General features: G+C 39.7%; 1 protein-coding gene and 1 long non-coding RNA gene across 4 annotated transcripts in view; one reads left to right on the top strand and one right to left on the bottom strand.

Moving 5' to 3' along the window:
- Positions 1-14,418, top strand: part of LOC309532443 — a 38,678-nt gene extending 24,260 nt beyond the window's left edge. Inside the window, exons 2-5 of the long non-coding RNA XR_014219853.1 lie at positions 3,370-3,615; positions 8,438-8,531; positions 12,709-14,022; positions 14,065-14,418. This is a non-coding gene — a long non-coding RNA (uncharacterized lncRNA). The remainder of the gene's footprint in view (positions 1-3,369; positions 3,616-8,437; positions 8,532-12,708; positions 14,023-14,064) is intronic.
- The window catches only part of ATRNL1 (attractin like 1), a 524,570-nt gene that overhangs the window by 11,768 nt on the left and 497,974 nt on the right, over positions 1-14,828 (bottom strand). The window lies entirely within an intron of this gene.

Here is a 14,828-nt window from a genome sequence, read left to right as displayed (position 1 = left end):
ACTCTCATAGACAGACTTGGGAAATAGGATGTAATATACGGAAAGACGCCTGAAGGATAAATAAAGGTAAAATGCAGGAACAGAAAGACAGTGTGAGGCTGAGGGAAATGAATTTGGAGGGAGAATGGTCAGGGTTACAGTTATGAATCATTTATATTTGCCTTGCTTGTTTTCTGCCTTACAAGGAGAAATCCCTTGGCCTTTTGAAGAATGACTCTTTTGCATCTAAAAAGCCTGTGTTATCCAAGACCTCTGAGCAGGGGTAATTGTAATCTAATTGGGACAGTCAGTTCCAGCTTTTATGCAAAAGAGCAGCAGACAGAGCCTAGTTACCAATTGCCTGGGCATGTAACAGCATCTATTTTAGTTTTAGTTTTGTCCTCAACAGCAATGTCTGAAGAACAAGTTGCTTTTCTAAAATTTCCTTTCAAAACTGGAACAACTAGTTGACCCACTTCTATCTCGCTACACATACCCTCAATATATTCATTTCTGGGGTGCCTCTAAACTCTGAATTAGATTTGTATACCTAGATATCTTCAGATGGACTGAGTTTAGTGCTGCAGTTGGCAAAGACGTTACACGACGACAGAGGTTGAAGGTTTTGTACTGTATTTTGTATTGTAGAACTATATTTTCCTTCACAACTCACAAACTTTACTTGGTGATGAATATCTTCTTAGACGAATTATTATGGTGAACAAAAATTCTGGTACACCACTTTAATCAAAAGTAGATACTATCTTCACCTATAATGTCTTCTATTCTATCTGCACCCATAATGTGTTCTCTCTTATACATTACATTCGGTAAGGCTGAGTAACTACCAGGATCAGAAGCGTTTTGGGGGGAGGCAGTTGCTAACATTCTACTTTAATATATTGTCGACTTTTTCCTTTAAGCTTGGGGGTTTTTTATGAAAAAAATGTTTGTTAAGCAAAATTAAGATTTTCCAGTTATTCAGTATCCAGCTGAATTCTGCCATTAAATATTCAGTGCATCTCAGATTCCATTGCTAGCAGTCATAATGACAAATAAATAATCTTTGGTATTTAATTCAGGATTAAGTCAACCAGTTCTTTGAATTTGGAAAGCAGATTACTGTGTGAGACCTCCAGGCCTTCAAACATTTGTGATGCATGGCTAGTCAGATTATCTGCAGTACACCCATAAACATCAGACACATCAAGGGGAAAAAAGGAAGCGAGAAAAGCAAAATAGTAAATATCCTCCTCTCAATATTGGCTAGCTCCATTACCAAAGCTGGCCCAATCTCATTCAGCATATTGATTTAACTCAGTCCAGCAGAAATGACTAGGACTTTGCTCATAGGTTTGAGTCACAGGAATGTTTTCCATTGAGCAAGCTAATGTGGTGAAGGAACTGTTACAAAAAATGTTGCAGACTCATAAATAATAGAAAAAGTTGGAGCCTTACATTGACAAATTATGAAGGCTGCTTTCCTTTTGACAAATGATGTGCATTTTTTTCAAAACTGAATTTTTCTTCTATATATATAACTGGTGTCTAGTTTTATTTGTAACTTCAAGTTATAAAATAACTCTGGCCCATTTACATCAACCATACCTTCATATCCAATTCCCCCCCTAAAGTTCTCTCCCTGCCCCCCATTAGTTCCATTACTATCTTGTTTGTATAAAGTTGTAAATCTGAGCACAGATTAGTGCCTCTATAGCACAGGAGAACATTCCCCTCTTATTTACCACTATGACATCTGCTTTGATCCAGCGCGGATAATGCTATAACCCTTGTCAGGAAGCAAAAGGAATATTTTGTTGATTGGTGGAAATACCTGTTTGCTCCATTTCCCTTTTTACAGTAACTTCCCATAGCCCGACCACACATAGTGTTGACTACACTAGATCACTAGCAGGAAGGTGAAGGAGGGAGAGAATGACCTGATTCTGATCTGCATACTGAGCTCAGGGCAAAAAGGGGATGGGGCAGTCATTTGTGCTGGCTTGCACATAATACAAAAGTACAGTTTAGCATCACATCAGGGGTGGCTATTTTTTAATTACTGTTTTTGCTGTTGGCTAACCCTCTGAAGACCACATGCCAGCAGTGGGCATCAGCAAACCAAGAGTGGGTATGGTCAGTGCATGCATACATATAGAGGCAGGTATGCACATACAGTGACTACATGGACAAGCCTCAGTGAGCTTGAGGAAACCTGGCTTGTGCATCTCCTTCCTCTCTTCCTCCTGCAAGGCTAATAGGAGGCGGAATGCTGATGAGTTAGTTGAATTTCAAGGGTTTGCAACTTAACACCATGTGAGAACCAGGAATCCTGGTTTAGAACAACAATTAAACAATCTGGTTTCGGTATCCATAGTTTGAAAATGGCCTGTTTAGTGACTAACCACTATTTGTTGTAAACAAGGATCCCTGGTTCATACCTAGCCCTAAGCTAAGGTATCTTCGAAATTTAAAGTAATCATGGTAGAAGTCTTCCTCCCAGCAACGTGGTAAGGGGCGTGTGCAGTCCTGATGCTTTGCTCAGGCTTACTGAGTCTTATGTGTGAACCAGCCCATTGTGTGTGTATCCACTTGCCTGTGGAGCATTCTTCATCATTGTTCAGAGCTTTTTGTGTCCCTTGGTGAATGCATGTGCACCACATTTCAAAGGCTGGGATAGGTTTATTGTTTTCTTAGTAAGAAGCAGCCCAAGTTTTAATTCTATCTCATTCCAGTTTGATTTTTAAAAAGATGAAACCAGCAAAATAAAAAATAAAAAATGGATGCATTTGTCTGAGTAAATTGGTCCTCTTCTCTTTCCCCTTCCCTTCGTTCTTTCAGCTTGCCTTTCCCTTATGCATTATTTCAGCACAAAGATCTCAAGGCCACTTCTCTACAGAGATGCTAACACAGAGAGTTTTATTACTATAGCCATGCTTCTAGTCCAAAGGGAGACAATGACAACTGCTTGCTAATACTTCTCATTCCTGGCCTCATTCTTTATTTTGAATTTCAGTATTATTACAAGCAGATTATAGGGCAACCTTGAATACCTGAAAAGGTTTAAATATTTATGTTATTTGTCAATTTTTCAATTTAATCACTGAGTAAGCTTTCCCATTCCCAGAAAAGAAAAGAAAAAAACCCGCTTTCCTTGCTTGCTTGCAATGAAAGGTATGTAAACAACTGCTCACATTTGGGAGGGTTTCTCTGTTTTCTCCTTCATTTTCCTTCTTTCATTAATCTTAATCCAAACAAACTTTTATTTAACACCTGGAGATGGTCTGGATTTTATGAACAACATTTCAAATTTGCAATCTGAAAAGTTTGCATCTAATAATTGCATACTGTAGCTTTCCTGTCACCCTTTTCCTTGATTTCACCATTCAGATTTCCTGCCACTGGCTGTGTCAGAGGGAGAAGAGGAAGCAGACTGGGAGCAGCAGGTGTTGAAAGTTGAAGAGGTAACAGGATTTAGCGAGAAAGAAGAGGCTGTGGTAGAGAGCAGTCCAAAATCAGAGGAGGAAGCAGAGGCTGACGAGAGGGGCCAAGAGGCACAGATGAGGCAGGCTGCTGAAGAAGCCAGCGGTAGGAAATCTGTAGCCCTCCAAATGTTGCCCTACTAACGGATCTATGGTGAGTGAAATTTTGAATCATTTGCAGGCGACAGATTCAGGGAGATGATTCCTATAACAGGTTGGATGTGGACTAAGTTTAGTTGAAGTAACCTTCCTCTGAAATCAATGGGACAACTTAGTCATGACATAATTTAAGTCCCACCAATTTCTGTTGCTACTAAGTTCAACTCTGGATCCAACTCAGTGATTGTTAAAATAGCTAATGAAAGCTCTAACCTGCAAAGACCATTTCATTAATAAGGGACTTCCTGTTGCACAGCCTGGTTTTTTGTTACCATTACTTGGTAGTCCGATATCTAATGGATGATCTGTAGTACCTTTATATTGACCAGGAAGACACTTATATAATCACTAGCAATGTGATTTAAGATAATATTTTTGGTCTTTCTAGCTCATGGGTTGGCAAACTAAGGCCCAGGGACTGAATCTGGCCCAATCGCCTTCTAAATCTGGCCTGCGGATGGTCCGGGAATCAACATGTTTTTACATGAGTAGAATGTGTCCTTTTATTTAAAATGCATCTCTGGGTTATTTGTGGGGCATAGGAATTCGTTCATTTTTTTCTTCAAAATATAGTCCGTTCGTCCCACATCTGAGGGACAGTGGACTGGCCCCCTGCTGAAAAAGTTTGCTGACCCCTGTTCTAGCTGCTTTCCTCACATGTAAGAGTGACTTGCAAACGTGATGAACTAACAACTTCTGAGCCAACAGCTCATGGCTCCTCTTTGCTACAGCAATTTTCACAATCTTAAAGATTCATTTGCTAAGAGTATTTGATCTTAGCTAATGAATTGATCGCTGGCAGTAGTGAGGAAAAAGATAGAAAGCATTTTATGACCTGGTCCATTGCTTGAGATTGCAACACATTTTTTTTTCAAATGGTCCTCTATTCATACCCCTCACATTGTCCATTCTAGTCCATATGCTTTTCTAGGCAGCAATAAAGCATACAAATCTGAAAATAATTGGGTGTGAACAATTCAGTGTTTAAGAGCAGTTTGCATTGGTGATGGAATGTTTGCTTTAAGAATTGTTTTCAGGAGATATTGATTTGACAATATATTACACAACCACATCTCTATGCTCTTGGGAAGGCAAAAAATCATTCTCTGCTTAGCATTTCAAATAGTGTCCTAATTTAAATGAGATTTCAACTTTAATGCTTCTTTTTTTAGACTTCTCATTTGCACTACTGCAGTCTTTCAATCCCTTATTAGTCCAAGTATACAAAGGAGAGAAGATGTGCTTGATGGTGATGATAATAAATACTGTAGGTTAGCATATAACCTCACATATTCAAATGTTGAATGAAAATAAAACTGATTTATTTTCTCTTGTCCCAGCTCAAATATAATGGTACTTGCTGGTCATTATGGTTATAAAAAATGCTTAATTCACATGTTGTACCTGCATAAAATTTTATGAATCCTCAAGTGTAATCAAGTGATGCTCATCCATTATGTGTATAATTAGTACATAATACTTATTTCCCAATAATTTTAGGCTGAAGCCCTCTGCAAACATATAATGCTATGCATAGATGAATGTATGGTGGTGGCCAGGAGTATGTTTGCTGGCCTAGCCCTGATATCTGCATGTTCAATGGCCCATCACCACAGACATCTACACTTATACACCGAAACGTACATATGCTTTGAATATGCAAACTGTATCTTGACAAAATGGGGCTGTATGCATTGAATTCAGAGAGTTTACATGAGTTGACAGTTTAGGGGGAGAGACCAGCAGGTACAAACATAATCCCTTCCACACGTTTATCTGTACACAGATTGAAAATCAGGACAAATGTATTCATTTTACATGTATGAAGCATTTGTGTCCAAATACAAAATCTTAAGTGACTATCAGCCCTTAAACAATTAGGTAAATAGGCCTAAAAACCACTCAGAGGCTGTGTACATATGACATTGTTTTCTAGAATCATTGGAGACTACAAGTAGTCTCTACATGTTGCCAAGGGCTGCCAAAAAAGGCCTCGAGGGCCGCATACACTCCCTTGGGCCATGTGTTTGACCACCCTGTCCTAGGAGCTTCCCATGTGACCTAGGTCTCATGACCTAAGTGCCCCACTAGGTCTAAGTTTCGCCAGCCTCCATTGGAGTGTATTCACACCTGCCCAATGATATTGTGGGTGGGTGTATGCTAAGATTGCAGTCAGCACTTCCTTCCTTTGCCTGAGGCATATGCAGGAAGGAAAAGGCATGGATAACCTAATAAAGGGGAGGGTTTTCAAATTTATATCAAGTAACCATACCCACTCTTGTGGATGGTAGGATCTAGAATCAATCTAGATTGAAAGTAGCATGTTGAATATGAGCATGAATGATTCCATAATGAGAAAAACTACATGTTTGGGCTACAGATGGGTTATTGTGTGCGCAGGCTGAGTATAATGAATGAGCTTTTTATTCTAACTATGAAAGTGTCTTGGAACTTGACATGAAAAGCTGAAATATTTATCATACTTGAATCACAGGGGACAAACCAAGGAAACTAAAGCAAGAAGTTTTTATTTGTGAATTGGTATTATGTTCTTGTCCCAGAATGATAAATGTATTTCTTTAACAGTTCCTTCTGTATATTCATGACATGTTCTCTTACCAGTGATGTTTCTTTAAATCTATGTCATACACTGGGTCCATATATCAACTGCTTTTTATTCAAATCCTTAAAAAATGTAATTGTTCAAGTATCTTAGTTCTAATTCTTAGTGGTTCTGGGGTTGAGAGGGTTGGGTATGCAAGAATGTCCCTGAGGAGCCTATTTTAGTGCTGCAGAAGTTGCTGGGATCAAAGCCTCTGGATCCTGTATCATTACTATTATTATAACATTTCTTGTACTGCAACCTCCCTCACCATCAGAACCCATGGCAGCTAGCAACATCCATAAAATACAACATTAAAAACAAAGTTAAAACCAGAATCTACAGCAGTGGTTCCCAAACATCCCCCCATCCCAACTGGACCACTTGAAAATTGCTGAGGGTTTTGGCAGACCACTTAATAACTTTTTTGCCTGTTACATAGCAATTGTAATACAGCTGTATGGTTTTTAAAGGTATTTTACAGACATGCTGCAGACTGCCTGAATGAAGCATTCAGAACACCATTTGTGAACCTCCGCAGTACAGTAATCAATAGCATACAGCAATCAGTGGTGCTGATTTGTGGGGTCACTCCAGCTACGATTCAAAGGCCTGCATAACAAATAGATCTGAAGCTATATCACCTGAGTGTGCAAAACTGCAAAATCTGTACAGGGATGTCACTGTTGGGAGAGCCAAGGGTGCTATAATAGCAAGGCCTCCTCTACAGATCTCTGAACCCAGGTTGCCTGGTTATGGGAAATGCTCTTTACAAGAAAGAAGATTCCACCTAAACATTAGGAAGAACTTCCTGACAGTAAGAGCTGTTCGACAGTGGAATTTGCTGCCAAGGAGTGTGGTGGAGTCTCCTACTTTGGAGGTCTTTAAGCAGAGGCTTGACAACCATATGTCAGGAGTGCTCTGATGGAGTTTCCTGCTTGGCAGGGGGTTGGACTCGATGGCCCTTGTGGTCTCTTCCAACTCTATGATTCTATGATCCAAGATAGGCATCTTCTGTGACACTGAAAGAATCCTGCAGTTCAGTTATCAAACTGCACATGGATTTGCTGGTGTACCAACTATATTGATGCTTCAAGCAACTGTGTGAGTTGCCTGTACACTTGAGCGAGCCCTTACAAGAGTGGTTTCATTGAGGAATTTGGTGCAAAAAAGTAGGTAAATGCTACCAGTCTCAGTACTGAAATAAGTCAGTACACACGTGAAATCAGTCAAACAGTTTTATATGGATTTTAGTAGAGATGCCCACGTTATTTTAAAAATAATATGCTCTTGTGACAGAATCCATTTGTTCCCTTTTCTTACCACCTTCTAATTTCTGCTGAATGAATTCACAATTCCCAGCACCAATGGTTGATACTTAAGTTGCCTGTTTTCACAAGTTAACAAGAAGCATTCTGGTGTAAACATAACAGTTAACATATTCTCTATTGTAACTATTATATAGGGAACAGAATAGCTTTTGATTCATCTCAGAGTAACTGGTTGAGTCTTGTGTGTCACAGTTTATTAACTATTTAGAATTATAACCAACCTTTCAAATATATCATCAGAGCAGCTTTATAATGAAATCTGAAAACCACCACAAAATAGCTAATGCATTAATAATCTTAAAAGTAAGAGCAATTATAAATACAGCATCAAAATAAAAACTTTTTTTTTAGAAAGCTAAAAAGGGACCAGCCCTGGGAAGAGTGGATGCCAAGTAAGCCCCTCCAGGGCAAACATTCTGTAGCCAGGGCACGCCACTAAAAGCTGTCTCCCCAGTAATCACCTGCTGCACCTCGGATGCTGTGGAGGCAGCTAGAGAAAGGCTCTGTTGAGAAAGGATGGATGGAACAGGACGTGTGGAGGCACAATTGTGCAGAACGGGATTCAGTTCTGACAGCTTTATTAAGCTAATATGCAGAATTGCATGGTTGTTTTTAGCAACTGTTCTCTGCTGCTTTATCTATTTGTTGGTAATATGTTTCTTGCTTTTATTACATTGTTATCAGCCACTTTAGAAGTTTTAAAATAAATGTGTTGCTGGAAGATTCCAGGTGAGGAAATAGTGTCATCTAGCTGGGATGGTTGGGTATTATCCTGGTAAGCTGCACTAAAAAGCCAGCTGTTGAGAAAAGCCATTCCTGTTGGATACTAACCATGCGGCAGTGTTGCCAAGCAATCGGCTAATGCCTCTGATTTTATCCTAAAGCTCCCACACTAAACCCCAACTGCTGGCCTGCAATGCATTTGGAGGGATACCCCAATGCTGAAGACGACGAGGGTTACAACAACAACAAGAAGAAGTAAGTACTTTCACTAAGTATACGAAGTGTTCTTCTAGGAATTAGAAAATACTGTGAAATATCCTGCTTGGCAGGGGGTTGGACTCGATGGCCCTTGTGGTCTCTTCCAACTCTATGATTCTAGGAAGAGGTTTTTTTTATTTGGTTAGACTTCAGCCTACAGGTGTCTTAAGTTTACCCTGACACTGACAGTCAGCCTCCTTGAGAATGTAGATCCTATATCCAGAGATCTTTGGGTAAACCAATTTCTTCTTTCACCTCTGCCTCCAAAGGCTGGTCTCATAGGACTCTGTTTCAAGAACAGACCTGTCAAATCTCCCAATTGCCTTTCATTACTGAATAACTCCTGTATGTCCCAGAGGACAGCTGTGTTAAAATAACAACTTCTCATCTGATCATTTCTAAAAGCACGAAAGCTACTTCAAGTTATTTCCCTTTTTAATCTATAACTCTTTATCAAATGGGGAAGAATTTCATTTCTGGCTCAGGTTCTGATCCTCTGCTATATTTCAAAACAGTGATAACGTGTTCTTAGGATGTGTAATTATTGAAGAGTTTTTAAAAATGGAATCAGATCTGCTGAATACACACTTCGGCAGTTAGTATTGATGGGCATTACTCAATGCACATCAGGAGAACAGTGAATGGCTCAAAGTTTTTAATTAGTGCTCAAAATCAGTAAGAATATGTTTTACGCTGTGAGGCACTTAGGAGAAATTTCAGCTACTTTCTGGCCTTCTTTCTTTTAGATGTGAATCTGTGTAGATTCCTAGCTCAGCCCCAGGTATTAAGGAGTAGGAAAACATAAAAGAATGTCATTGGATTTAGGATAGAATAATTTTTAGGTTGATAGTAAATATATATATATATATATATGTATGTATATCGGGACGCGGGTGGCGCTGTGGGCTAAAGCCTCAGCGCCTAGGGCTTGCCGATCGAAAGGTCGGCGGTTCGAATCCCCGCGGCGGGGTGCGCTCCCGCTGCTCGGTCCCAGCGCCTGCCAACCTAGCAGTTCGAAAGCACCCCCAGGGGCAAGTAGATAAATAGGTACCGCTTACCAGCGGGAAGGTAAACGGCGTTCCGTGTGCGGCTCTGGCTCGCCAGAGCAGCGTTGTCACGCTGGCCACGTGACCCGGAAGTGTCTCCGGACAGTGCTGGCCCCCGGCCAATAGATGTGAGATGGGCGCACAAACCCCAGAGTCTGTCAAGACTGGCCCGTTCAGGCAGGGGTACCTTTACCTTTACCTTTTATGTATGTATATCATGAGATATACATTCTCTGAACTGGAACAGGGGGGATGAGAATCCTTTGCTTGGATAAGGCAAACAATATATTGGAGGACAAGAAAGCAATTAACAATGAAATTCACTGATGCAAAGAAGAATAAGAAAGGAAATTCTAGAGATTAAAAGCTTCCTGAAAAAGTCTCTGCCTTCTATTGTAGTTGTCACAGTTGAAAACTCTGCACAATCCATATAACTATGTGTGTTATAAAAAAGAAGCCGTTTACTTTTAAGTTTATAGCACATTGCTTTGACTTAAAAACCTCACTATAGAGCAGTTGGACTGTTGCGAATTTGAAGGTTTCATTTGAAAACTTAACTTGTTTCAGAGAAGACATGCATAAGGTTATGCTGTAAATGAAATATTAGTGGAATTAAAATACTGGAACTTATTTTTAATACAATAATGGCAATCGCCACACCACCACCAACCAACTTTCTACACCTACATGAGACTGAGAACAAAGAAGCAAACAAGACAGAATAAATAATATGGCCAGAGGAAGCAGGAGGAGTGACATTAACTCAGCAAGAGTGCACTGTGAGAACAAGTTCTTGGAAGGGAGGAAAATATATAATAAGATAAAATAAGAATAAAAGAATAAAATAAAATAAGAATGGCCAGAAAAATGAGCCATAGATACTTTTTCAGAGAATATTGCATTTTCTAGTCAGCCCTGAAAAGGTAGGATAAAGTTCTCCTGTGAAGGTCCAAAGCATCAACTGATGTGAGACGTTGATGGAAGAGGGGATAAACTTTAATTAACTGCATGGCTGAAGCAGACTGAAAAAAGGGAAGTTGAAATGAGCCAAAGCATGAGCTGACCAATCTGGAGGTAAATGAAGGTTGGAGCACTGAGATTCAGAGAAGCAAAATTTAGGGCTCTTCAGACCTCAGTGGCAGCACTGGAAACAGGGGCTGTCCCATTCCATCCTATAGTAATAGTCATATATTTCTCAAGTTTCAGGCTTCAGTCCTGCTTTCCTGCACTAGAATGGTGGCATCGGGGGCGGGGGGAATGGGCACAGAAGTCTATTTCTAGGTGGAGTTATGTCCCACATGCTAAGATCTCATAAAGAAAATACCAGTACATTTAATGACAGGTATCCAGCAATGGGTGTGTGTGTGCAAGTGAGGGACAAGCTCCTTGTTTAGGAGGAGGCATCTGCCCCCTTCCAGCACTGTTCCCCCTCTAGCACTGCTGCCCATGCAGCACCGTGTTAGTCTTTGGGACATACCTGTGTTGATGGTGGTGTGGAGGGAGAAGTTAAGAGGGGCTGAATGTGAAAATGAAAGGAAGATTTTCCATCATTCTTTGTGCTGGTTGGAGCAGTTCAAAGGCTCGAGGATGTGAACAAGGTGCTTGGGATTGGTCAGGGCGACCACTCTGCACCCTTGCTCTTCTTTGCTGATTAAATCTAGCAGGGGAGGACAGCTGGCAAGGCCCAGGTGGTGATTAATGGTGGTCCCTCATAGAATTGTAGAGTAGGAAAGGGACCCATGGGTCATCTAGTCCAACCTCCTGCAATGCAGGAATTACAGCTAAAGAATCCCTGACAGGTGGCTGGCTGGCCAACCAACCTCTGTTGAAAAGCCTCCAGTGATGGAAAGCCCACTACCTTCCGAGAGAGTCCATTCCCGTCAAACTTCGAATAAAGCAAATTGGTTTATCGCTCTTAGTTTTGCTCTGTTGTATCTTCAGCCCAAGGCACTTTGATTGTCTAAACCAGGGATACACGAGATCTTACAACATGTGTGCAAAGTCCTCCAGTGCACATCACAGTGATCTTTAGATAAAAAAGCATCTGTGCAGGAAGAAAGTGGAATGCTAAACAGAGAGAGAGAGAGAACACACTGTAGACACCACACAACTGCATCACATAAATATCAATATGTACTAATCTGAGCACACAATTCCAAATACCCTGATCCCAAAAATATTTCCTCAGAACTGTTCCACTTCCAGGTAAAGCTGAATAAATCTAAAAAAAACCCCTTATTTGTCTTAATTAAAACTAAAGCCAAATATAATTAAAGGCTTCTGTCTACCCTAGATGAGTACACTGTGCCCTCCCCAAGCATTCATTCATAATTAATGCTACTTTAAAGGTACATTGAATTGAGGATAAATTGTTATGCAGTTGTCTGACTATTCCAATTCTGTATTCAGTCGCTTGGGGTCTGAATGCAAAATAAGACATTTCAGCTAATGCATACTGTAGTTATAAATGTATTGGTTGGACATCTGTATAAATTCCCACCGTACAGTCAGCTAAAATAATATTTAGTTCTATCTATTACTCTTTCAGTAACTGAATCTTTGAAACATCAATTGTATGTGTACTCTTGGCAAAGTGAAAGCTTCATATTCTTCAGTGTTTGAAATTCATGGCTGTGGAGGATTCCAAATATAATTGGTTTATTAGAATTAAGATTTTAGCACTCTTACATGGGGATCTCCTTACTGCATTTCAGTTTACGATATTTTCCATGTTTATACATTTGCTTTTGTATTTTATGCAGCTTTTCACTTGTGTGAAGTGAATGGATGATTTCTGTCTTGGGAGTAATGAACTTGAAGGCCATACCTAATCTGCATATGCCAATTTGATATATTTAGCATCATTTTAATTAATAGATTGGACACTAGACAACAACTGGAAGTGTTAACCCCAAGTGCATGAAATCCATGTATCTGACTATGAAAAATACATGGAAATGAACTTTCATCGTTCTTCTAACAGATGAAAAGAATCAATTGAGAAATCTTAACATTTTCTTAGTTAATATCATTTGGGTATGGAAAGCCATAGTTTATTTTTAAGCTACTGATTAAGAAATGGTATATAAATATTGTTACTGGGCCTCCCTCTTTTTTTTCTACAGGAGGACTAGAGAGATACTACAGTCAGTTGACTAGATGATACTCTTTCCTGGATTGCTCCCCTCACGTGTGCAAGAGCACACCTTTCTCCCACCCACTTGACACTCCTATCGCAACTCTCATACTGCTGATTTCCTTGACATCTGACGGGAGAGTGTTCCACAGGGAGGGCACTGCTACCGAGAAGGCCCTCTGCATTCTTTGGCTGGGAAGTGCTCTTGACACCGCGTGCATTTACCTTTTTCACACTATGAGTGACATTCAGCTAAGTTTTATTCATAGTAGACCCACTGAAATTAATAGACCTCACTGTGTTCATTAATTTTATGTTCTACTTCAAAACTTAGTTGAATCCCATTCTGTTTCCATATGTGGATATCAAATGAGGGCAAGGATAGAAGGTTTCATCTCGCTCCCCAGAACACACACCTGGATCAAAGCATCAGGCAGTCTAGCCTGTAAAACATTTTGGCATCCATTTTAAAGTCCTGCGAGAAGCATAGTGCTGTTCACTCAAAATTATTTTCTAATTTCTCTGGAGATATTTGATTGTATAACAGTATTGAAGCTGGGAGGGGGGTGGATTATCTGTTTACCTAGTTCATTCCCCTGCCACTTCAGAACTGCTTATTCCTGTATATTCTCTAGTGCTTTGCTTACAGTCTGCTATTGTTTACTAAGGACATTTAATCCTATCATGCAAAGCTCTAATTGTTTAAAGCATAATTATAGATGTTAAATTGTTTTGCTTTTTATGATAAAATGTCCTTTGGAGAGAATCAAAACAGAAATTAAATGAATGTAAAATGGAATTATTTAAAAAGTCACTAATTGAATACTAGGCAATTAAAATTAGAAGCTTTTTGATGAAATAATTATTTTAATTATACAGCGCACTTAGGTTCCCCATTTGTAAACACTTCAGCGTTTATCATTAAGATGGATTTTCATGTACACTTGTTCTGCTTGTTTTATTTAAGAAAAACAGGTACTCCAGAATGCCCACAAGGACCATCCACAAACTGGTTCAATCAAAATATGTTGACTCAAACTGATTTAAGTTCAATTGAAGCAAATAGAATTTAAGCCCAATTTACATAGTGCACTACACCAGCAACATGGCTGATCCCAGGACACCAAAATTCATGGATACCTATATATTTGTACACCTGCCTGCTTTATGACCAGTTGCATCATTTTCAGGGGGGTTGCATGTGTCAAGTCAGGAACTTTTCTAAATGTTAAGTTGAAAGAGCAGCATTTATATAACATTATTCAATCAGAAAAAGTCTGCAAGAGCTATTGTATTGTATTGTATTGTATTGTATTGTATTGTATTGTATTGTCTGTAAGAATGCCAGTAAGGTTCACTTCCTATATTACAGCCTTGTGTTACAGAACTAGATGAATTAGCAAAGGTACTTCCTATTGATTGCCACAAACTCCTGTTCTTGTAATGTTCCTAAGCATATTCATCCAGCCCAGGTTACCTTTTCAAATACAAGATTAACTTGCAGGGATATTCCTATGCAGTTAAAATATAATGGCCACAATCCAAAACCCCACAAGGTTTTCCGTGTACAGAGAGAGTTGCACATCAACAGGGGCCGCTCTATGTTCACAATGTACTGTATTTTTTGCTCTATAAGACTCACTTTTTCCCTCCTAAAAAGTAAGGGGAAATGTGTGTGCGTCTTATGGAGTGAATGCAGACTGCGCAGCTATCCCAGAAGCCAGAACAGCAAGAGGGATCACTGCTTTCGTTGCACAGCGATCCCTCTTGCTGTTCTGGCTTCTGGTATTCAGAATATTTTTTTTCTTGTTTTCCTCCTCCAAAAACTAGGTGCGTCTTGTGGTCTGGTGCGTCTTATAGAGTGAAAAATACGGAACTTCCCATCATAGAAGATGGTAAGGCAAATCCAGCAGACATATACCTGTCTGCATCAGTGCCACTGCACTGGGGTCAATGTAAAGGACAGTTTTGCATGATAAGCAAACTACCACAATAATCCTCTAGTATGTGGCCTTGAAATTAACTTACATTTTATAACTGTATCATTTATAATAATAATAATAATAATAAATTTTATTTATATCCCGCCCTCCCCAGCCGAAGCCGGGCTCA

This window comes from Podarcis vaucheri (genome assembly GCF_965113315.1).
Source record: "Podarcis vaucheri genome assembly, chromosome: 5".
In the NCBI taxonomy this organism is placed as follows: Eukaryota; Metazoa; Chordata; class Lepidosauria; order Squamata; family Lacertidae; genus Podarcis; species Podarcis vaucheri.
Note: the sequence above shows the minus strand (reverse complement) of the source record. Positions and strands in the feature narration are given on the sequence as shown.